Below are 24,216 nucleotides of genomic sequence, written 5' to 3'. Positions count from 1 at the left end.
CTTTATAGAGGCAACATAGAACTACATGAGTGCCCTGTTAAATTTTGGAATTATTCCGGGTTCGTTTTGCCTTTTTTATACATTAATTGAGTTTCTGGTCATTTAATGTGCATAATTCGAATTTGAACTACAAGCACATGCTCCCGTGCACCAATGTTGGTTGAAAAATCACATGTGTGTCCTCGGGTGAATTTCTAGGTCCCGTGCAAGAAATGGGAATGAAATTCAAACATCTGGGCATCGTGGCTCGGTCGAGAACATTGAGAAACTTGGTTTTAAAATTCTTGTAAAAGACGCCTGAAAATCATGAAACTTGGCATGGTGTCATGTCATGGTACTACCATGCTGTGGTAAAAAAATTGGCAGAATAGGAACAAGTTTTGGTATAAGTTTCTTGAAAACCGGAGCTTCTCTCAAGAAGGCCCATGGTTCTGAGAGGGAACATGTCACCTTTGTGTGCATAATTCAAATTTGAAATACAATCACATGCTCCAGTGCAACAAAGCTGGTTGAAAAATCACATGTGTGTCCTTGGGTAAATTTCTAGGTCCCATGCAAGAAATGGGAATGAAATTCAAACATCTGGCCATCGTGGCTCGGTTGGAAACATTGAGAAACTTGGTTTTTTAATTCCTGTAAATCCAAAACACGCATCAAAATCATGAAACTTGTCTTGGTGTAATGACATGGCTCCAACATGTTGTGGTAATTTTGATGTACGATTTGCGAAGGCGCAGACATTAACAATCAACAAAGTCATTTTGGAACAAGTGTTGACACGTTACAATCGGAAACACAAGTATTATTGAAACCGTGGGCATTCTATTTACCATTTACATGCCGCCACGTGTCCCCTTTTATTATTAGCTAGGAGGCGCCGTGCAGGGTAGCTATTTGAGTACGGGAGGCGTGCAATCAGACCCCTGCGCATGCTTATCAGGAGGAGAGCCCTTTGACCTCCATCTCTCGTCCACCTCTCTCCCAAGGTCTCCATTAATGGCACCTGAGCCTCTGTTTAATGGTGTGGCTATGTCTCACTCTATTGAGATTTAAGAGAGAGAAAGAAAATCTGAAAAGAAAATTTTGCACGGATCTTGATGAAAGATCCGACGGACCTATATAGCATCTATTGCGACTTATAGCAAGACTGATGAATATATATAAGGACGACGAGAGTGGATAATCAATGTCTTACATAATTAGGAAGATAATTAAAAAAGCCACATGCGGCTACGCCCAAAATACACAAGGGCAAAAGAAGAAGGAAGACGCATACAAGGATCTGGCTCGCAGATCTCTACTTTATTTATGCGCTGCAGGTCGCGGAGACTAGTTCTCGCGGCGAGCGGCGATGATCTCTTTCGCGGCGATGATCTCTTCTCGCGGCGAGGAGGAATGTGCAGTCATCTTCGCATAGTTGTATTTATAACCGAGTACTACTAATATGCTCCTAAGTGGGTAACCATTTAGGTTTTGATCGGTGTGAACAGGTTTGTAATTAAATATAGCGTGGTAGTAATTTGGAATGTGACGTGACACAATCTCGAAATTTATTGACGGTTCTAGTTTCGAAGTGCGGCACTATTCCTGGATCGCGTAACGTGGGCACGTGTTCTCGGCCGTGGTGTAGCATATGCCATTGTACTACTTCTTTTTCTACTGCCATGTACGTGCAATAACTAGCACCGTCGGATACATATCTTACGGTTATTAGGGTGTTCGACAGCAATAGCCTCGTGGCGAGCTATAGACTAGTATTTTATCACACCCATTACATCGACACATATCATCTCTCTCCCTCTTTCCCACGCACACACCTATCTCTCGGAACCTCTCGCACGCACCATCTCTAGCTCCCCAGTTCGATGCCACCCACATACACTTGTACTCTGAGTTTAGTATGTTATATAGGAAGAGAAGAGGTGCACGCATGCACTTGTCCTCTCTCACACATGCATCTGTAGCTACGAATTGTAGTGTTCTCAACCATCCTATTGGCTCTATCATAGGTTTCACGTTGCTCCTTGGCCTTGAGATTGAGAAGTTTAAAATGCGGAGGCTAAGATGGAGGCGCGAGGTTTTGGTTAGTATGTGGGCCGCACACGGCACCAACACGACATGAGCTTCGTCTGCCTAGTGCGCTTGCAGTCGGTGAGTTGTCCAAGTATAGACACAACCAGGCCCTCCTTGGTATCCGCGCCTCGACTTAGACAAGTCACAGTGTGGAGTAACTTAGAGTAGTAACATGCACATGTTACTAGTCTATGTTACTACCTCCATAGTGGGTAGTAACATATGTGCTGTGTCATGCATCACTCCATTTATTAGGTTGTAGACTCATATGTTTTTATATGTGTGATGTTACCGTAACTAGCTATGTTACCACATGCCTCTCTTTCTTCATTAATTACATGCCACATCATCTATTTTGTCTAAATAAGTGTGATGTTATCACCTATGTTACTCCCACTATGACCAGCCTTATGCGCAGAGAAATTAGGATCGGAGGGTGTACTACTACTTTGATGTGTCGCGTCAACTCGCACAAATATGCAACACTTCCTGAACAAACAAGCATATAAGATGTTATACTTACTTCTTATAAGCTGTTATACTTCTTACTCAAAGGATGTTTATATCCAACAGACACAAAATATCCGTTCGACTGTTGAAAATTACTTTAACTGCTGATCTGGTGTCGAAGTAATTGTTGCATCGCCACCAAAGACCACCATCTCTTATGCTAAAGTAGACCAAGCTAACCCCTATATTAGCATATTACTAAGATAAACAGAAGGCACTGTAGAATCATTTAGGACATGAGATTGTCAATCTGAATGTGGAGGGACACCAGCTTAGCCCCGACCAGCACCTTGGGCTGAACTGTGAAAAAGGTCAGCTCGTGCACGGCGATGTCGCCGGGATCCTTGCTGCTTGTCACCTCCATTTGCACATTGACGGTGTCGGTCCTACCTTTGAGCTCCCCCGGCAGGCCATTCGCCCACAACTTGGCCACATAGTGTGGCAGTGGGGATGACCCTGCTCTGATGCAGACGACCGACACGGCGATACACTACAAAAAAAGACAAATCCGTGACATTTTGGGCCGAACGAAAAAAATTTCTGGCATACATATGACACTTCTATGACGCTAATTGTGACAAAACCCGGTATCATCATAGATGTGGTGGGCTCCTACTTCTATGACAAAAAATCATGACAGAAAATGGGCTTTTCGTCCTGGGCGGGCCAGAGACGCAGCTGCATGACATCTTTGGGCCGTCCATGACGGAAAAAAAGGTGGTAGAAGCGAGGGGAGGAAAATTTCGGGGAGTTCCCGGTTACGGTGGGAGGTCGGGGGCCGAGTGATGCGCGCTTCTCTCATACACGTACGCGCGTGTGTGCGAGGCGTTGGCTCTAACTGAACCCGAGCGAGGCGTTGGGCTCTAACTGAACCCGAGCGATTGCACTGCAGGCTACGCGTTACTGAACCCGAGCGATCGATCGATGGCTGTTAACTGAACCCGATCGAGCCATTCGTTCGCTACTGCTGCTAACTGAAGCCAATCAATGCTGCCTCTGGATGAACAGTGAGCGTTGTGGGGGGCTTCGGATGAACAGTTCCCGGTGGGGGTGGATGAACAGGACCCCGTGGTGTTGCCTCTGGATGAACAGGACCCCGATCGATCGAGCCGGTTGGGGCTGGATGAACAGGACCCCGTGGAGGGCTGGATGAACAGGACCACCCTGTGGAGGGCAGGATGAACAGTAGCCCGTGGAGGGGTGGTTGAACAGGAGCCCATGGAGAGGGCTGGTTGAACAGTAGCCGGTGGAGTAGCACGCGGTGGATGCTGGATGAACAGGAGCCTGTGGATGAACAGTCGCAGGTGGAGGGTGGAGGAGATCGACGGTGGATGAACAATAGCTCGTGGAGGCAGGAGGGGGTCGACGGTGGAGATGAACAGTATCCCTTGGAGTTCCGTTTTGCAGTAAGCCACACCCCTCCTGATGAACAGGACCCCCGTTTCGACCGTAGCACTCCAACACAAGTCCGTTTCCTCCATTTTGCGGTACGCCACACCCCTCCCGATGAACAGGACCCCCGTTTCGACCATAGGAGGTCCGTTTCCTCCGTTTTGCTGTACGCCAGACCCCTCCCGATCAACAGGATCCCGTTTCGAACGTGGCCGGTCGAACACAAGGCCGTTTCCTCCGTTCTGCGATACGCCAGGCCTCATTTCCATCGCTTGTTCCGTCCAAGCCCTCCCGATGAACACTACGCATTCCGTTGCCTCCCCATGAACACGACGCATTCCGTTGCCTCCCCATGAACACGACGACGATGATGTTTCTTTGTTCCGACCCAGCCATGTACACGAGCCCTGGCCGTACGTAGGCGCGAGTAGGTGTTTGAGACCCCGCCTGTATGTACACATACGTGGCTGTATTGTCTTTCTTGCACCCTGGCCGCTGTACGTACGTGTACATGCTACGTGCGCGCCTCTACTACGACACGTGCGCGCCTCCACATCGACCAGTATATATGTACGTACACATTCGCGACCAGAATGACAACGCTATGTATGCTTCGACCAGGTGGGTCCCGACTGTCAGGCACTTCCTTGCGTGCGAAGATGTAGCTTGTGGGTCCCAGCAGTCAGGGGGGCGAAATACGGTGGCCCGTCCGGTGGGTCCCCGCTGTCAGGTGGAGGAATAATTATTTTGCACGTAATAAGGAGGCACTTCCTTGCTGCAGCCGTGGACCCAGCTGTCAGGCTCTCCACGTATAGTCCACGTCCGATGGAAGCCGTTCCTTGACCATGTTGACCACGCCGCGCCGAGAGCACCAGGGCGGTGGACGACGTCGGGGCCTAGGAAGGGGACGACGCGGAGCCGGGGAAGACGCGGTAGTGGATGCCCACGCGTAGAGGAGTATGAGGGTTCACTGGTTCGGCCGCGCTGTCGTCGCCACAGAATAACAGTGGGTGTGGGTGAGTGGAGTGGAGGGATGGCCTGGCCAGCGGTGGGAGTAGTATGGGGGCGGTGAGGCCTCCACGGCAGCACAGCCGACCACGGGAGGCAGGAGCAGGCGGCACGACCGGCGCTGCTTTGGGCGGCTGAAGCAAGAAGACCAGAGGTTGAAGAAGCACTACGGTCATTGGATGGACATCGTACGGTCACTGGAGCTAGAATCGTGCATATTGACTAAGTTGACAAAGCTCTCTGTCCCCGTCAACTTAGTAGGCCCACAAGTCAGCCTTCCACCAAGGTGGGTCCCAGCTAGCAGGGGGGTATTCATTTTTTTGTGCGTAATAAGGAGGCACTTCCGGTGGGTCCGAGCTGACAGCAGGGGGAACATTTTTTTGGCGAAATACGGTGGCCCGTCGGGTGGGTCCCAGCAGTCAGGGGCAAACTTTTTTTAGCGATATACTGGTGGGCGTCCGGTGGGTCCCTGCTGTCAGGTGGAGGAATAATTATTTTCCGCGTAATAAGGAGGCACTTCCTTGCGGATGTCGTGGACCCAGTTGTCAGCCTCTCCACGTATAGTATTCTTCCGATGGAATTCGGTCATTGAGCACATTGACCACGCCGCGCTGATAGCACCACGGCGGTGGACGACGGCGAGGCCTAGGAAGGGGACGACGCAGAGCCAGGGAAGACGCGGTAGTGGATGCCCACGCGGAGAGGAGTACAAGGGTTCACTGGTTCGGCTGCGCTGCCATCGCCGCAGAATAACAGGGGGTGTGGGTGAGTGGAGTGGAGGGATGGCCTGGCCTGCGGTGGGAGTAGTATGGGGATGGTGAGGCCTCCGCGGCAGCACAGCCGGCCACGGGAGGCAGGAGCAGGCGGCACGACCGGCGCTGCTTTGGGCGGCTGGAGCAAGAAGACCAGAGGTTGAAGAAGCACTACGGCCGTTGGATGGACATCGTATGGTTAGTCGAGCTAGAATCATGCATATTGACTAAGTTGACAAAGCCCTTCGTCCCCGTCAACTTATTAGGGCCACTATACTGGGTCCCAACTAGCAGGGGGAGTATTCATTTTTTTGTGCGTAATAAGGAAGCACTTCCTTGCGTGCGAAGATATAGCTGGTGGGTCCGAGCTATCAGCGGCGGTAACGTTTTTTCGCGAAATACAGAGGCCGTTTCGGTGGGTCCCAGATGTCAGGTGGAGGAAATCATTATTTTGCGTGTAATAAGGAGGCATTTCCTTGCGTGCGGCCGTGGACCCAGCTGTCGGCCTCTTCACGTACAGTCCACTTCAGATGCATGTCCGTCATTGACCACGCTGACCACGCCACGCCGAGAGCACCAGGGCGGTGGACGACGGTGAGGCCTAGGAAGGGAACGACACGGAGGCTGGGAAGACTCGGCCGTTGTTTTGTTTCCCACGCGGAGGGGAGTACGACTGTACGAGGGTTTACTTGTTCATCTGTCGTCGCCAGAGAATAACAGCAGGTGTGGGTGAGTAGAGGGATGGCTAGGCCAGTAATGGGAGTACGGTGGGGCGGTGAGGCCTGCGTGGCAGCACAGCCGGCCGCGGGGAGGAGGGAGCAGGCAGTCCCACCGGCGCTTGTTTGAGCGGCTGGAGCAGGAAGAGCAGAGATTGAAGAAGCACGACGGCCGTTGGATGGACATCCAACAGTATACATGCCATCTGTGGAAAGCCTCAAATCTGTGGAAAACAGCATACAGCCCATCTGCCATTATTTCAAATAATTTACAGCCCATTTTCTAATTCTTACGGGTTTTTTGGAGCCCATATTCTTTATGTTAGCATTACAGCCCATATTGTGGCCACGGTTAAAAAAATATACGAAATTTTGCATATGTCGGTGCGGTCTGAACTGTTTTTAATCCCGAAATTTCGAGTCCCATTCAGACTGATTTTAAAAATAAATGTATTTCAATATAAAATCCAATAAATTGTCCACGCATAAAAATCAATGCAATTTAAAATCTTGAAATGAAAAAAAGATATTTGAAAATAATTGCCGGTTTGATGTGTTTTAAAAATGTACAGCCCATTTCTCATTACTGATAGGCCATTTTCTCGGCCAGCCGAATGAAGCTCTCCTCGTCTTGAAAGATTTGCAGCCCAACAGGCTTGACAAAGCGACTTACTTGACGAATCACAAAAGAACTGGGCTAGCCATTTTCAGAAAGAAAAAAAACTACTGGGCTGGTCTGTGGTAAACATAAAAGAAAAGGCTGTCTAGACAGGCCAGAGTGTCCCGCACAGCCCAGTTGACACCCTGCTTCCGTCTCAAAAACAAATTAGATAAATTCCACTCCAATTATGGTGATTCATAAAAATGCCACTGTAATTTTTGCAAACATTGAAAAATGCCACTGCAGTTTGCAAACTTTGAAAAACGCCACTCTAGACTTCGAAAAATGCCACTAGAAATGGCATGAAATGGCATTTTTCAAAGTTTAGAAATTGCAGTGGTATTTCTCGGATACTCCAGATTTGGAGTGGCATTTATAAAATTAACCCAAAACAAAAATAACTGGGCGAGCTGCTGGGTCCTTGGTGTCAGCCGCTCATTGTGCAATTCTCTCGTTTATTGACTACGTTGACAATGGCATGGGACCCAGATATCAGAAATCCACTAGGAGGAGCCATTTTTTTATTGGCTTGAAATAAGGAGGCACTTTCTTGCATACTTCCATGACCTTGGCGGGTCCCTGCTGTCATCCTCTCCACGTACAATCATCTCCTGATTGTGTACGCGTCAACTTGCTAGGCCCACAAGTCAGCCTCTAAACCGTGGAGGACAAATACAACCCATTTAAAAAAATAACAGCCCATTCCATACATTCAAATGGAAAGTTCAACATTCAGAGCAAAGTAACAGGTCTGATCCACATATAGAGTACTGAACTTCCATGTTGACAACCATCATAGCCAAGTTAACTATCTACTCCCACTAACACTCTAGTAGCGTACAAGTACTAACTTACTCTTAGCTAACTAGACGATGCCGGCCGCCATCTGCTGTCCATGCTAAACACCGGCACCGGCGTCCTCTGCCTCGCCTTGGACTTGCCAGAGGTGCGATAGGGCGCGTTGCTCGCGCGCGTTGGCCCTTTCCATGCCGGCGTGGTCCACCGAAGCTTCGGCTTCCAAGCGGGAAACCCACTTGACGAGCTGGTAGTAAAAATCAGCGTCGTGAACGCGTGCATGCCCGACAGCCTCCAGGGCTATTTGCCGGGCGCCGGCCTCCACGTAGTCGGCCCAGTTGCGGGCGCTCTGCTCGCGACTCAGAGCGTCGGTGCGCTGCTGCTCCATGTCCTGCTAGCGGCGCAAATCGGCGATACGCTGCTCCTCCGCTAGGCGGTCGCGCTCCAATAACTACCGCTCCTCCGTCATGCAGTCGTGCTCCAACAACTCCTCAATCTCCGCATTGCCATCTAAAGACAGATAGAATGCCTCCTCCCTCCGTCTGCCTTCCGATGAAAACCCAGACACTAGTTCCGGGGGTGACCGCCTCCGGCGTCGCCTACCGCGGACGGGCGGGGGCATGGCGGACGTGGCGAGCGATGTCGGGCCGGTGGGGGCTTACGAGGATATGGCGAGTTGGGTCACGGTGGCACCTGAGAAGGCCGGGAAACAATACTTATAGGCGGAAGGTAGCGCGACGGTCATCAGAATTCAATGCATAATGGCTTAGCGCGCCAGCTTGCCGTGGAAAACTAGAGAAACTGAAATTATGACTGTGTCGTCCCGCCCGTCTGGGTCGCACGCCAGCATGGCGGTCAAACGAGTGCAATCGAATCATCTCCCTGCTTGTCAATAATGATTCCATGGATTTAAAGTGTATCTTTTTTCGCATCAGTTAGCTGCCTTAATTACGGTCGACTGCATGCAGGCACTCAGAATCGCTCACAGGCAGTACGCGAAGAAGCATGCAACGAGTTGCAGCTGAGGGCACGCATGCAGCCACTTTAATTGCTGGAATTAATTAGGCTTAAACTTATGCATGCCGTTAATTATTGCCATGCCTTGGTCTTGCTGCTTTGCTCATGGGACTAATAAATCCCGGACGGAGGGAGTACCTTGGTTGGTGAGAGGTTTGAATTAAGCCCTGCAAACCGGAAAGGAGGTACTAGTACGTGCGTGATCCGCTATTTATTCATGTAGGATCGAGTAGGCCGTTTCTTGAATTGAGCTCTGCAAACCGGAAAGGAGGTAGTACGTGCGTGATCCGCTATTTATCCGTGTAGGATTGATAGTGTAGCTTGTCAGTTTCTTCAGAAGTAGGCATTTTCATCCGTGTAGGATCGATAGTGTAGCCTGTCAGTTTGTTCAGAGGTAGGCATTTTTATTCAAAAAACTGCCACTTCGCATCTTGTGTCGCAAATAAAACTGCCAGGAGCGCATTTGTAGGCTAGCTAGTGATCGATCAGTAACTTGTAAACACTGAGCGAACAGAAATAAGTAACTGTTAATGCATCTCAATGATTCACAGATCATATACAAATATGTAGCTCCAAAAGCAAAGATCAGCCACTTCGGATCTCGCGTCCCAACTAAAACTAACTAGTACGATTCCCATACATAAGATCAACATGTTAATGCATCTCAATGATCCACAAATCATATACAAATATGTAGCTCCAAAAGCAGAGATCTAGAAAAAACATCTGTTCTTCCTACTAACATGGATGCTTCTCTTGGCCAACATTCAGTACAGACTGAAAGACAAATTTGTTTGTGAAGTCTACAATTCCTCTTGCAAATGTAAGTGGTTTCACCAATAGCTGGAACCATGAGAATGAACCACACATGATGGAGGAACATCCACTGCAATATGATTTGGTCTTCTCTCGATCACACCGCAAGACTATTTTCGGAATACAAACTTTAACTTAGGAAAAATGATGCCCATTGTATAATCAGACCAAAGCAATGAAGCACCTAGTGTTGTCCAATAAATAGTACAGTACTACTTTTCTGCAGTCCATGAAGTGACTATCCAATATTTCTGTGTCTATTTTCAAATGGCACTGCATGCAGTGACTATACTATTCTCTTGTGCAGTTCAACCAAAATTGCGGACACTTTGTTTTTTTGCCAAATAGCAACGGGCAGACATCTTTGTGTGCACAAATATCAAGCAGCTAGTAAACATATACCACACCTTGTATTTTCGGTTTAAACATGTCTCTTCCGCTTAGCATCGGTCATGTTCTGCACTGGACAATCTGATACAGTTATGTTTTGCCCTGGACAATTTCATACTGAATTGATTTGCTGGTTTAGAGCAGAAATATAGCGCCTATTCTTCATCAGACCAAGGATATCCATGTTCGAAGTGATGGAAGAGGTGAAATCAATACAATCTAAATTGAGCATCCAATCATTGAATCCTGTCCTGCACCTCCAATGTAGGTCCACCCTGCCAATAAATTCACATGCAAACCACTAGTATTACTATCTAATGACAGTACAAAAAGAGTAACAAGATAGTAGCAAACCATGTACCTTCGTAATGAACAGCTCATAGTGCCACCAATTGGATATAAAGGTTTGCAAAAAACATGCTCCTAATGTTGAACCAGTTGGACTTTTTGTGCAGTTCCACTAAAATCGAGCATCCCAGTTTGCATAGATATTGAAAGTGTGATTACTCTAAAAGTGGCATTAGTTGAAGCATAGACTCACAAATATAAGCATTACAATTTCATAATGTGAAAAGGTAGCAAGACTATTTCTAACAACCTGTTTGAAGGAATAAATAAAGCAACATCGGCTGATGTCAGGAAGGCGTACATAGTTTTTTCTGAAAAACTGAGCCATTCCTGACCTTTCCTCTTCTTTTAAGCAAATTTTGTGCAGTTCTACTAAAATAAAATGCCATCACCGCCTTGACAATTCAGTGACACTATACAAAAGGAAATGACTTAACATTACATCATGATGTCAGGTATGTAGTCGACAGGCATTAGAGACAAACATACAGACCCCCTCCGATAACATAATGAACATTAATTTTAACAAAGGTGTGACTAGCATTACCGGGATAATTTGAGTGAACTCTACACCCTTTGTTCCTTAATATAAGACGTTTTCGCGGTTCAATTTAAAGTACCCAAACGTATAGTATTTAGAAAAACAGGTAGTAGTTTTCTTGAGCACATATCTGGGAAAGCTTTCCACACTTTATTTATGTCCATACGCTAATGCAACACCATTCGAATACTACAAATATACACTAATCCAGTGGCTATTGCAACAGTAGAGTAGTTAGTTTATTATAGGATACAGTACAATGGTTTTACTGAACAGATTTCAATAAACTCTAGCACTGGAAGGTTTCTATAAGAATTAACAATACAAAATGTAAAGGTAACAAGTTTCAGCATTGGTATACTAGCTCTGCATGAGCATTAAACCAAATACAAAAGTCTGAAGGTAACTAGCATTATTAACTAATGACATTATAAAAAAATTGCAAACCATGTACCTCCAAGGTAAATATCATTTCAAACTCGGGGGGGGGGCCTTAAAAATTGCTATCCCAATCTTGATAATCGATCAAACATAAAAACTTGATCGAACGAATCAAGAGAACAACTGGAGGAGGAGGTGCTTGTCTGTGGAGTTTAACCAAAATAAAATGACATCAGCGCCTTGGCATTTTGGTGACACTGTACAAAAAAAATTAACTTATCTCATGAAAGTGAGGTATGTAATCTATAAGCATTAACAGTGCAAAAATCTTAAGGTAGTAACAAGTTTCATCGTTGATATACTGGCTATGCAACAACATTAGAATGCCTTAGCTGAAAAATCTTTAATACATCCACAATCAACAGCTAACCCTGAAATAATCTAGTGACATTAAATGGCATTGCTTAAATTTATCGGTGGCATTAGACTGAGAGCGGCATTAGTTAAATGTGGCATCACTTTAGCAGTAGCATTGCTTGACTTGACTGCTGGCGTTATACTAACAGCAAAAAAAGTGGCAATAAGAGCATGGGAGGCCCATTCGGATAGTGGGCGCACCAGTACGATGTACCTCCACAGACGCAGATTGGTGAGGGAGGTATGGTTGCCCAGAGCAACAAATATCCAGGCAGCATATGTGGATTACGTCCCATTTTTGCTCTCTTTAGCCCCTTTTTCCTATGCGAGGACAACAAACTGATCGACCTGGTCATTCTCTATTGCGTTGTCATGCCTTTCTACCCTTCTTCAACCAAGAGACACGAGACTCGTTCCTTAGCTACTGATTTTCCCCTTCAACCTAGATGCAGGTTCGATGCCTACTCTCTTGGACAGTACAGACTCCCTTCCTTTCCTTATTCAACCCAGACATGGATTAGTCTGCATGAAGTAGGGTTTGCTTTAATAGTGCAAATTATGGTTTTCGTCTACGTGGCCAGCAGAGCAGAGGATAGCAAATTGGGAAGATGGTGGAGTGGAAAAAGATCCACATGCAACGACGTGGCAGATGGGGCAATAGAACAAGGTTATGGTTCGAAAAGAGGTAGCATACCTGAGGGTCGGTGGGAAGTGGCTTCGCTCGTGGTCGTCGTCCTCCGCACACACTATGGCAGCGAGCTTGGGGACGGAGGCCATCCCGCGCGGGCGCTAGGTCTGAGAGGACGGCCTTGTCATCAGTGCGTGACCTCGCTCGCCGCCGACGAGTGCGTCAATGATGCACGTCCTTTTCTTCCCCGGCGGATCTGTGACCACCGGTGAGGAGGGAGAGAGGGGTCGTCTTTTTTAGATCTGGAGAGAGGGTGGTAGTGTGAGAAGCAAGTGGGCAGCCCTTAGCAAGAAAGCGCTCAAGCTCCAGCCTATATATCTTTTTTATACTACTAGTACTGGAGGTAGAGTAGTGGTAGAGTAGTTTATATTTTCTCTGTGTACAGTACCAGTTAGTCGTGCTTCAAAACTGATCGGCACGCCATTAAAAAAATAAAGGTTGATAACTAATGCGGCACCTCGGGCCAACGCGGCCAGATCGCATTTTGCACGAGAAATTACACACCATGTTTTGTTGACATGTGGTCCCATTCCAACATATCAGTGAGACGACGGCGAGTAGTAGGAGTATTTCCGAATAGACGTGTAGGCCGGGGCGCCTCTTCGTGAACCGTGGCAAACTCGCAACCGTCCACCGACTCTTCGCCTTTCCCTCTCGATTTGGAACTCTGTCGCATGCTCTTCCTCTCCCTCCTCCATTTTCCTTCAGCCCTTCACCCTTTTCTTCTGCCATTGTTCGATCGTCTTCTCCATGGAGGGAACAGGCCAGAAATGACCCCATTATTATTGCCCCAATCTGAAACATAACGTGGTGGAGGAACTCATTGATCGGTGCGACGTCATCACCCAGGCTAGCATGGCAGGTTCGTTCAAGCCCATTCTCGACTCAACTAATAACATCATTACAAAGAACCCAAGAGTCAAGGAGCGGTTTGATCTCCCTATCTTCCTCGCCGTGACCCTGATGATGACTGGCGCCGGCACGACGGAGGCCTCGCCCTGTGCAAGTTGATGCCGCTTGATAATGATATGTATGATGTTAAGATGCCATCGCTTGAGGGTAAGGCTTGGGCGGGCGCAAATGGAGATTGGGTTGTTTACATTGGGTCCAACTGCGAGTGGGAACTTGTGAATGTGTACACTCCTCACCGGGTTCCACTTCCAAAAATCTTAGCACACTGCCTAGAGGTTGAGCACACCGGTAATGTACGCACGTTCAAATACGATCATGGTGACTGTATTCTACGGAAGATAGCAATTTGTCGAGTTCCCAACCGCTCTTGGAATTACAGCAACTATGATGTTATTGCTATCTTTGACAAGCTTATTGCCGTCCTAGATGGTTTCACTCGATGGATATTTCTCAAAAAGCAGTTTCTGTACACGGATGAGTACTGTGATGCAATTCAATACGAGGGCCTTGTGTTTGCTGCCACCACTCGTGGCACTGTTTTTGCATGGCATCCTCATAGTTTCGGTGCGTTTGTCTTCCACCGTAATTATAATTGTTTCATCCACATGCATGCGGGTTAGCAAGTTTCCCTTTACTAATTAACCTTCTTCTTGTGTTTCCAAGGTCCTATGAACATCCCACCACCTATACTTGAAAATTTTTATAACCAAGGGGGAGATGACAATGGTGATGATCACGAGCATGAGGACGAGCAGCGCCCATATACTATGTGGCGCCTGGCAACTAATTCCGATGGATCACCTCTTCTTGTGTTGTATAGAGCCCACTGATGATGTTACTACTAAGGAAGAAGGTGTCTCCCATGGTCTCACTCTCCGGACCTATTCCAACACCAGTTGCATGGTATTCGGGATGGATACTAGTGTGCTAGCGCCAACTCCTTCTCCCTGGTACAGAATTGATAGTCTTGGAGAAAACTCGCTCTTCCTTGGACTAAACTATCCGATGATGGTGAAAGGCGATCCAACTGCTGTTAACACAACGTTAACAGTTCCATTTATGAGAAGCAACTGTGTCTATACCTCGGACATTTCTGTGGTTCCCTACCCTAGTAGGGATATAGTAGGCCGCTTCAGCCTGGATGATCAGAACTGCGTTGGTTTCCAGATCGACAATCGATGGCCCATCCCAGAGAATCACTTGTGGTTCCAAGCATGCATTTCCAATGCCAAGGAATGGTTGAGTTGAAGTTCATTTCACTGCTTGTTATTTTTTGTGTGGTAACTTTAGTATTTATAATGTATCCTCGTTGTCGATGTGGGTTGATGACCTGTTGTATGTAATAAAATGATATGCATGTGATAAACTTACTAAATTTATGAATGGCTTTCGAGTCGCTTCTCTAAATTTGTACTAGCTTCACATGCTTCGCGCGTCGGGCGGGTGTTTTTACTGTAGCCATATGTTAATGTGCTTGTTGTACGTAACCAGCACCTCGAATCCTCGATCTAGTATACTATATACTAGTAGGAGTAAGTAGTAGGAGTAGTAGGGTGGCATGGGCCAGAACAAGCATTCACGTCCAGGAGTACGTCACACGCCACCACCACGACATCCATCTGACACCATATTATTTCTTGGAGTCCGTGCTAGAGCAATCTCTTCAACCTCGTCGTTTCTCTAACTTCAGCCATCGTGCGGCGGGCAAGGTGGGGGTTTGCCGATAGTCGGCTTCCTTAACTGCGGTCCCACTTGTAAGGACAACTCCAACGCACGACCCCAAACGCACCTCTGTTTTGCACGAACTCCAAAGATAATTTTGACTAGAAAAGCAAGACCAAAGAAAACAAGAACCATAAGAATACATTTTACTACTCCTGTAAGTTGGATTAGTGCCTTCTCGATGCATTCATTGTTGATCTGTGGAGGCTCGATCTTGCGTGCTTCTTTCTTCTTCGAGTGTAAAGAAGTAGACGTTGCTTCCTCGCATCTGGTGTCATGTCTAGCCTCTATTCTAGTAGGAGTATCAACAAGTGCACTAGTCTCATCTCTAGCCTCTGTGCTAGCTAAAAGTGATAGAACATCTACTAAATTGCGCTCTATCAATATATGGATGTACTCTTCTTCCCAATACAAAAACTTGCATCCATTCTACTCCATCTGTTGCACAATACATGCCTTCTATTTGTCAAAATATATATGTATCTAGACATGTCCTAGTATATAGGTACATCCATTTTTGGACAAATGGAAGTCAAGTATTTTGGAACGGAGGGAGTACACAATAAAAATTTTAAGTTAGCATAACTAGTCTAATCCGAGAGCAGAACCGAAGATTTGGTCGGGTTCTTCCTCCTTTTGCCGACACGTGGGACATCCAACATCCAAGTCGTGTCATGAAAGAAAATAGAGTGGTAGTGGAAGCCACGAGATGTGCATCTTGGGTTAAACTATAAATAGAATCTTACTACTCTTGAGTAACTCCAAAAGCGGGCACCAAAGATCTTTATTGGATTTGTTTTTCATCACCAGCACGTCGAGGTGAAAGATGTGCAGGTTTAGTGGGTCATCTTGTGTTTTCACTGACATGTGGGGCCGCATGTGAGCAAACAGACGATGGGCTCCGCGCGTTTGCTGGCTGGCTAAGAAGAGAGATAGAGGAGGGCTGAGCACGGACTGCAGGAAATTTGTTCTACGTACCTCGATATAGGCTCGATATAGTGGGGTGGCATGGGCCATAACTAGCATTCACGTCTCGCAGTACGGCACACGCCACCCACACGAGTCCCATCCGACACCAATTTTCTTGGAGTCAATGCTATAGCCATCTCTTCTCCCTCCTGTTTTCTCAACCATCGCGCGGTGGGTGGGGTGGAGGTTTGCCGATAGTCGGTTTGCTCAACCGTGGTCCCACTTGTAAGTGAAAATGCAACACCGCACGCATTCCCGCTTGAGCGGCGTGCCGGACCAACCGTGTGGGGGTGCGACACGAACACGGCAGGCTTTTCCATTTGAACTCGTAACTTGTAAAATTTGGTTCTGCTCCATTGCGTGACCGGTAAATATAAAATAACGATTTTTCCTAGAGTAATGAGAAGTTTGGTTCTGGCGCCGTTCATGCATGGAGTACGTACGAAAATTATGAAGTTGATGCGAAAGGTAAGATAATTACTGTAGTATCATATACTACTACATGGATTTGACGGAAAGATAAAAATACATATGGATCCATCAACATTCAACGAGATACTCACGCCCAAGTGCGCCGGGTCACCAACCGACTTGTGAGGAGCAGTGGCATTGGCGGCGAGCTCAACGTGCTTCTGAACAGTGCCATCCAAGGTTGCCCTGCGCTCCAAGAAGGCCAGCGTCCTATCGTCCTCCTCTTGCATGTAGTAGTCCTTGTGGAAGATTTGCGCATAGACGTGGGTGATTATGTCGATGGTGTCATGTTGCACCAGGCGCTGCGCGGCGAGCGCGACCTCGAGGTGGACATTCTACGGCACAACGACGGGCAGTCGCAGGGCCACCAGTGCGTCGAAGAGGTTGTTACCATAGTGGCCGTTGAGGGTGGAGGGCATCGCAGAGCCTGGGTGCGTCGGCTGGAGTCTTACGTCAAAGTCGTCCGCAAGCTTCTTGACGATGGTGAACTTGTCGAGGAAACCGACGAGGACCTCGTCGAACAAGGAGACGAAGCTGTCGTTCAAGCGGCCCCTCACCCTGGCGGCCTCAAGCAATACTACCTGGAGACGTTCCTCGGTGCCGGGCCGCAGGCCGGCGTCGAGGACCATCTGGCACAGCCGGCTGATGCTCGCGCTCATCGCCTCCATGGGTCTAGCGTACCTTCTAGTCAACTGATCTTGCGATTCGAGTCGTCACTCAGCCCTTGGTTAGCGTGCATAGGTGCGTAGGATTTCGTACTACTCCTCGGCCCTCTACTGCGCCTGCCTTTGGCTATATGATAGGTGGGCCAGCCACCCCCTGGGGCCACGTGTCATTCACCCAAAGGCAGTTGCCATAAGTCAATGAAGCTGTGTCTCCCTCCGTGCCGGTGCAGTATAGTCATCTCACCGGACCTCTAGTTGGGGCCAAACGAGAGAAGTTTGATGTTTACTGGTTTATTGGTCCCCTTTGCATTTTGCGCCAAGTTTTGACCTTTGATTTAACTAATAAAATGTTAATGCATGTAAACAAAAATGTTGTGTTAGTCACCTTACGAAAACCAAATAATCCCAAAATACTTAGGCACGGTGCATTAACTCCCTCCTTGTTTCTTATTTCGTGACATATCAACCAATGAGAGATGTTGGTCGTGCATGCTTTCAATGACTTGAGACTACCAAACATGACATGCACTGTTTAGTTCATTGCATGTAATCCTATTAGTACTCTAGTTAGGAGTAGCAAAAAAAACATTAAGTTCTCTCGCCGATAGGAATAAAACACCATGTATTTATTTACAGAGGGAGTAGTACATTTTTGGTGACATGCATTACTAGATATTGCTAGTCAAATACTAAAATCCAGATGGACGTGGTAGTACTCCTAAATCCAAACGGTGGTGCTACTAGTAATAGTAGTAGTATTACCAATGTAGTAGTAGGAGTACTAGCACTGTACTATCCGTTGGTCAAATTATTACGTGCTGCTCCTCACAGTGAAGTGACAAGACCCTGCGCCGGAGATGACACCTGAGTATAGGCGCCGTGTTCGGCATACCATAGTCAGCCTCAACGTCTGCAGTCACTATCATCATGGCTGTAGAGCTAGCCTGCTTACAACTAGCCCTGTTCGACATAATTTCACGTGCGTAGATGCCCGTGCATTGCACGGAACACCAAGATTGGGGGTGGACGGCTCCGGCAGCGGCCATCGCACCAGATTTTTCCACGGCCTTCTACTCCTAGATGTGGTGGGGAGGAGATGAGGCTGATTGTGAGAGACAAGGAGTTCTTTGTAAATAGGGAACAAGTGCGGGCATATTTTTGCAAAAATGGAGAAGCTTGGTTTGTATGCGTCAGATCTAAATCCGACGGCTATTGGTGAAAGATGGGAAGCACAACATCATGACCAACTCAAGACCTGTTTGATTCGCAGGATTTTGAAAATGCAGGAATAGGACACGGCAATATTACATGTTTCAAACTGATATTACAAATGTTAGGAGTAATGTTGCACCTACGAAGAGGGAATTAGTAGGATGTTTACGTAAGAACTTTCGTTACTTTAGGTGGATGCAGCATTATCGTGCAAACTAAAATCCACCGCCCTGACAAGTCACTAATGGGCAAATAAGTTTACGAGTCTCTGGCCACTTGATGTTTCAAAAACAAATTCAGTTTCTGCGGAGACTTTGTCATTTAGGCTTAGACGCTTGCGGTGATCAACACGCCATTCATTGTTGCGCCCGAGAACACCAAACCTCATTACCTTGAGCACACTTGCCTCCAGAACAAAGAACCTGGCCAATTTAATCTCAGATGTGCTGCCTCGGTAGTCGATCAAAACAATTTCTGTAAGATGGAGATCAAGGCATTCGATGAGATTGTTATAGTGTAGCACATTTTTCACTTTCAGGTCTTTTTTATCTCCAAAAGAAGAGAACATATTAGTGCAGCTGGCTGCATAAGATTGCCGTGTCATCAAGAGGTACCAATATCATTCGCTCATATGATAGGGTTGGTTGGCTAGTGATATTTTTTCACCCTCTCTCTCTCTCTCTTTCTGTTTCCTCTCATTTAACTAGGAGCACGTGAAGAGCTTGGGCATTTGTTGCCTTCCACTATGTGGCCGATGCCATATTTCGCAAAAGTATGCCACATAACACGCATCGATGTCAAATCAAAAGATTTTGGCACCGCTCTCGCGATATGAGAGAGTTGGCACCGCTGTGCACACAGACCCACATGTATAAACAAATCAATCAAACCAACTACACTAGCCTCTCACTCTCCCAAACAAGTGTTTTTTACTGCCTCAGTCCTCTCTCTCTCCCATGCAGTGTTTTTTCATTGTGTGAGTTAATTTGGCACCGGAGCAAAGTAGGTGATCCAGATTGGGACACCAGGTGAGCAATGGAGGGGCATCGATGCCAAATGCATCACAAGTGAATTTGGCACATGTTTTGGCCTACATAGCCCCTAGTGGTTTCAACTTTGTTTACTTCACCGCGTGTCAGATGGGCCTCTAGTTTACTTATTTTCACCCACTGCCACATGGGCCAGCACACGAAGATACAGAACACGAGCTGACAAGGCAGCATGTGGATTGGTTGACCGGTCAACTAAACAATATATGGAGCTATACGCTGACACAGTGAGCGTATAATCCGTTAGTATAGAGAGTTCGAGTGAGAGGGGAGGCCCGTTAGAGATAGCAGAGAGAGAGAGAAAGAGCTACTCCCTCCGTTCGATAATGTAGTTCCAACATTTTCTAAGTCAAACTTTTGAAACTTTGACCAAGTTTATAAAGAAATTACTTATATCTACAATACCAAAGATAAATGATAGTATGAAGTAAGTACATGTTGTGATGAATCTAATGATCATTCCAGATGTAAATATTTTTCTCCACATATACCTAGTCAAACATTTCTGAGGTTTGACTTTTCAAAACATCCATATGCTTATGGACGTGACAGAGTCCCTAACAAGAGAGAGAGAGTGAGTGAAAAAAGTGTGTGTGCGTGTGTGAAAGAGACATGGACAACACACGATAAAAGTAGAGAAAAAGCGTGCGTGTCTTATGCAAGCATATCACACATGCATCTTCGACAACGGAGGCAAGGTGAGGAGATAGTGTGTGGTTGTTTGGAACCGAGAGAGCAAGACCCCTAGCACGTGGCCAAGAGGGGTCTGACAAACAAGGGAGAGAGGTCGAGAGAGACATACGGAGAAAATGCAGACATGGGGAGGAGAGAGTGTATGTTTGTCATAGAGAGATCCCCTGGAGATCATGATGGGACTACATGGGTGGGAGATCGAGTGACAAGGTGTGTGCGCGATAGAAGATGCCCCGAGAGATATCAAGATAGACGTATGGATGGAAGGAGACAATACGTGTGTTCCTGTTGGCTAGTAAGAGATAATCATATTTAGGAGGGGGGAGTGCTTGCGCCTATGATGGATTGAGGGATTATGGTACTTAAGGGGGTGCGTGTCACATGGAGAGAGAACAAGGGCGGAGAGTGTTGGATGGGTCTATATGTATAGCGCGAGCGAGACATGTGTATGTGTGAACCAGGGAGATATAAGGCCAGTTTGGCTTGCGTCTTGAGCATCTTTTGCCTGGCCTGGGGTTGTGGCTAGATTTCATGCATGCTTGTTTGGTTTCTACCCTATGAAAAAGAAAGCCCGCCTGGCCTGGGTTCACTTGCACTTTAATTAGCCTGGCTAAACTCCAGACACTGCAAGTAGCCTGGCCCAGGCGACCGATTTCGAACGCCTGGTCGTGCCTGGTCGTGTGGCCACGAGGCTAACAGCAACATGGATGGATATTAGCATTAAATAATTGATGCATGGATTGATTGATTGATGGGACGTTGATGCTTTGCCTGGCCCAGGCATGAACCAAACGCTTCAGCACCACACAAGCCTGGCCAAGCAGAAATATTTTACATCTCATGTCCACACCAGGCAGTACCGGCCATCAAGGCATGAGGGTCAGGTCACGAACCAAACTGACCAATAAAGTTTGAGAGAGATTGAGGAGCCCCAATAAGGCTGAGTGGTGCATCAGATAGCTGAGAGGGGGAAAGATATATTCTATCCGCTCGATAATGCAGTGCATGTAAATTTTTTAGAAGTCAAACTTTGGAAACTTTGATCAGGTTTACGCAAATGTTATTTATATCTACAATACCAAAGATACATCATACAATACTACATCTCATGGTGAATCTAATGGTATATGTTTGCCGTACTAGATGTAATTCTTTTTCTCCACGTACATGGTCAAACTTTGTGATGTTTGACTTTTCAATAAATCTATATGATATGGACCGAGGAGAGTGCCTCAGTCGAGACAGATCAAGTGCATGTGAAGGAGAATGAGTAAGTGTGCAAAAAGAGTATGTGTCTGAAAGAGAAAGTGAAAACAAACGATAAATTAGAGAGAGTGTGTGTTTTTCGTTTCTTATGCGAACATATCACACATGCATCTCCGAGAAGGAAAAGCGAGGCGAGGAGATACACGAAGATAGCTAGTGTGTGATTGTTTGCAACGGAGAGAGACACCCCTGTAACACATGGATGGCATGGACGCATGGGGAGGGAGAGAGGGTGTGTTTGTGATAGAGAGATCCCGTCGAGATTGTGAGGGGACTATATGGGTGGGAGATCGAGGGAGTGTGTGCGCGATAGAAATATGCCCCGAGAGAAACCGAGATAGACCACGCACATGTTTATGATGGAGACTAAGATTAGCTAGTCATATACATATAGGGGGGACTGCGTGTGCCTACAATTGAGTGAGAGACCATCATACTTGGCTAGCTGGGCACGAGATTGTGTGTGTGCGCGTGTGAGACGGAGAGAGAATGAGGGGGAGAGATAGAGTTTTAGATGGGCCTATCAAGTGCGAGTGAGATATGCATGTGTATGTGTGACCCAGGTGGATGGAGAGTTTGAGAGAGGGGGGAAGAGCTCCGAGATGACATAGTGGTGCATGAGAGAGTTACAGGCAAAGAGCCAAGGAATCTGTGTGCGTACGATGAGTGCACCCAAGATATGTAGGTTGGACTAGCTAGAGTATCATACATAGTGTGCGAGAGAGACCTATAGATGGTGTATATATGCATGCGAACTAGAAAGACCCCCCCCCACACACACACACAAAAAGAGAGAGAGAAAGAGAGATGGAGAGAAAGGGAGAGGGACGAACAAGGTTTTTGTGTCGGATGCGTGCGACATAATTGAAGACTGTCGGAGAGAGAGAGAGAGAGAGAGAGAGAGAGAGAACAGGAGTCTGGGAGAGGGGGAGGTCACGTTTTATGCATCATTGACTGATATAAACCATGTTTCGATATAAACTTGCATTCAAATATTTAAATTGGAGAACATGTTGTCTGCAATCCACACATGAACGGATATATGCGTATATCAAACAAGTTCATTAATTTGACTTTCAACATGTTCATGGAGTACTATAATACTGTACAACATGCTACTCGATTGAGGTGTTCAATTTTGGATTTAGTTCACTATTTTGACCAACTGAACGAGCTATTTCATTGAATCGAGATATTTCATTTTGGGTTTGATTCGCTTTTTTGAGTGGGTCAACTATTTGTCATATAGAAAATCGCTAGCAATGAGCATGTAAAAACACGTTACTCCCGAGCATCATCTCTCCATCTAAAAAAGAAGTGGCAAGCTAATATTTCAAAATTTGATCGGAATCGACTTGGTAAGGCAGACATGGGATGCTCGTTCTCCCAAAATTTGAACGAACCGTTAAACATCCTCTCTGCTCGGTGGAATTCGCCCGAGCAAATAAATGGGAGACGCGAAATTACCGTCCTATGTGGGACACGCATCAATTGGCCCGTTGTACATCGAGGGTAGGTTTGTAACTTCATCCAAGCGTGCCTTCTCCTCGGCCGAAATGACATGTGCCGAATAATTCATAAACCATGGTCGGCAAAACACGCTCTCCTCGCCCGAAATAGCTCGCGCCCACTATTTCAAAACACGCTCTCCTCGCCCGAAATCGCTCGCGCCCACTATAGTTTAAAACACGCCCTCCTCGCCCGAAATCGCTCCCTCCCAGAGAAGCAAAGTTAGTATACTATCCCCGACCCTTAGTACACAGACCCAAGCCGAGAAGCCTATAGGCAAGGGTAGAACTGTAACTCCCCCTCACATTTCAGACAAATGCGTCCATAAGACATGGTTCCACTCCCCTCCCAATTTCCCCCGCCCGCCCCCATTCATACCTCGTGGGCGCCAAATCACCTTCTCCCTGGGAAGCTCCCTTCTCCCGAGCCGTGAAACCTCAGCCCCACCTCCATGGCGCCCCCACCGCACCAATTTCACAGCCTCCCTCCTCCCTAATGCCGTAGACGTTGTCCATTTGTCGTCGTGCACTGGGCCGTGTGCCTCTTACTCCGTGCTGCTGGTGCTGCCTCGACGACGGCCGCGTGAACCGTACCGGAGCCGATTCAACCTCGCCGTTGTTGATGGCGCCGGAGCGGCTCCAACTTTGGATCCATCCAGAGTCCTGGTGCTGCTTCGGCGTAGCCGTCGACCATCGCGACATCGCTCTTTCCCTGCCGCCGGTCGCCACCGCAACCGTGCCGGCCTCACCGACTCGGCAGCTGGACCTGCCTACTTCACCATGCCGCCAGATAGGTCGCACCCTCATCTCAAATCACTTTATTTAGGCGTCAGTTGTCTGATTTTTTATTATGGGCCAATCGATTTGCAATGGGAAGCAGCATCCCTCGAGGCGGTGGAGCTCCTAGGCTGCCGGTTGGCTGGTGTCTAACATAAGGGTGCGGGGCCGCAAAGTTCACCGCGGAAGCAGCGCGTAGAAGGCTATCTTTTAGAGTTGCATGGGTTGAAGGTACTGCCGCCGCCGGATCTGGATGATGGGGAGTCTTTGTGGATTGGCCTGGGGGCGGCGCAACAATGGCAGTGCGATGGGGCGGGGAGCGGGGTTTTGGCCGGGGCCACGGACGGCGGAGGCAGGCTGCTCTATCGTTGATTGCTGGCTCTTCGGGGAAGATTCCGAACAGTGTCAGCCAGGAGGCACAAGACGGCCAGCCATCCGGCGTAGATCAGACAGTACCAAAATAAAAT

At 47.3% G+C, this 24,216-nt stretch overlaps 1 pseudogene; it reads right to left on the bottom strand.

Annotated features, from left to right (window-relative positions):
* Window positions 1-2,812: 2,812 nt before the first annotated feature.
* The window catches only part of LOC125507246, a 34,371-nt pseudogene continuing 12,967 nt past the window's right edge, over window positions 2,813-24,216 (bottom strand).

The sequence above is a fragment of the Triticum urartu genome, chromosome 5 (genome assembly GCF_003073215.2).
Source record: "Triticum urartu cultivar G1812 chromosome 5, Tu2.1, whole genome shotgun sequence".
Taxonomy (NCBI): Eukaryota; Viridiplantae; Streptophyta; class Magnoliopsida; order Poales; family Poaceae; genus Triticum; species Triticum urartu.
The sequence above is the reverse complement of the archived record's forward strand: the minus strand, read 5'-3'. Positions and strand labels throughout refer to the sequence as shown.